The following is a 1,630-nucleotide window of genomic DNA, read 5'->3' on the forward strand; positions in this document are numbered from 1 at the left end:
GGCTGATACCACGACGTCGGGATACCCATAACTACTCCCACGTAGATGGTTAGTGCGTATAGGCTCGTAGCCAGACTCAGATCAAATACCAAGATCTCGTTAAGCGTGTTAAGTGTCTGCGAACGCCGAACAGGGCCAGGCCCACCTCTCTCCTAGGCGGTCTCAACCTGTCCTGTCGCTCCGCCACAAAGATCCACACAGAGGGCCGTCGGGACAAAGGTCCTTTCAGCCCCCAATCCGTGAATCACTCGCGGGTACTCTTCGAGCTGACCCGACTTTAGTCACCATCTGTATAGTATGTATGTATGTATAGTATATACCCGTGATCACCTCCCGAGTGATCACGGCCCAATATTATAGCAAGGCAGACTGACACGAAGGTAGGGCCAACAATGATAAACTAGCATCCTATACTAAGTATTTAGGATTGCAGGTAAGGTATCAACAGATGTAGCGACAATGTCAGGCTATGCATCAGAATAGGATTAATGAAAGCAGTAACATGCTACACTACTCTAATGCAAGCAATATAGAGGAGAATAGGCGATATCTGGTGATCAAAGGGGGGGGGCTTGCCTGGTTGCTCTGGCAAGAGAGAGGGGTCGTCAACTCCGTAGTCGAACTGGGCAGCAGCAGCGTCGGTCTCGTAGTCTACCGGAGAGAAGAGGGGGAAGAAACAATGAATACCAAGTAAACAGATGCATATCGATGCATGACATGTCAAGAAGCGATGCTAGGCGTGCCTTAACGCGGTATGAGGTGGTACTGGTTAAGGGGGGAAACATCCGGGAAAGTATTCCCGGTGTTTCGCGTTTTCGGACAGATGAACCAGAGGGGGAAAGTTGCGTGTTTGATATGTTAGGGGTGTGTGGTGGACGAACGGGCTGCGTATCCGGGTTCGTCTCGTCGTTCTGAGCAACTTTCATGTACAAAGTTTTTTCATCCGAGCTACTGATTATTTTATAATAATTTTCAAAGATTTTAATTAATTTCTGGAATTACTAAATTCGTTTAATTGAAAAATTCATTTATTGCGTCAGCGTGATGTTAGCATGACGTCAGCGGTCAACTCGGACCGTTGACCGGTCAAACTGATGGTGGGGCCCGATTGTCATTGACTCAATTTATCTAAACAGAACTAGTTAGTTCAATAAGGTGATTAGGTTGACTAAACATTATTTACTAAGGTAATTAATTAAATTTATTTATTTATTTATTTTATTTAATAGCTATTTTTTTACCAAATCTTTTTCTTTCTCTCTCTTTTTTTTAGGGGACGGGCCCCATTGGCCAGTGGCACACAGCCAAGCCTCTCTGGATGTGCGCTCTTGCACAGAGAAGGCGTCGGCGACGAGCGCCGGCACCAGGTGCAGAGGGGTGCCAGGGCCACGGCGACCGGAGTCGGCAGCGGTTGCCGGCGGCGGCCAGCGCGTGAGGCCGCCGTGTGGGCGAGCCCAAGGGGCGGCGGCGCAGGCGGTTAGGCGGGGAGCGGGAGGTAGGAGACGCGGCCAGGCCGGGCAAGCGGGATGCGGCCGCGCGCTCGGGGCCGGCGTGGCTGAGGGGAGGGGACGGCACCAGAGGCGAGGTGAGCGGGGTGCCAACCATGGTGACCTCTAGCGCAAGACGGCAA

Source organism: Triticum aestivum, unplaced genomic scaffold, assembly GCF_018294505.1.
Source record: "Triticum aestivum cultivar Chinese Spring unplaced genomic scaffold, IWGSC CS RefSeq v2.1 scaffold58054, whole genome shotgun sequence".
In the NCBI taxonomy this organism is placed as follows: domain Eukaryota; kingdom Viridiplantae; phylum Streptophyta; class Magnoliopsida; order Poales; family Poaceae; genus Triticum; species Triticum aestivum.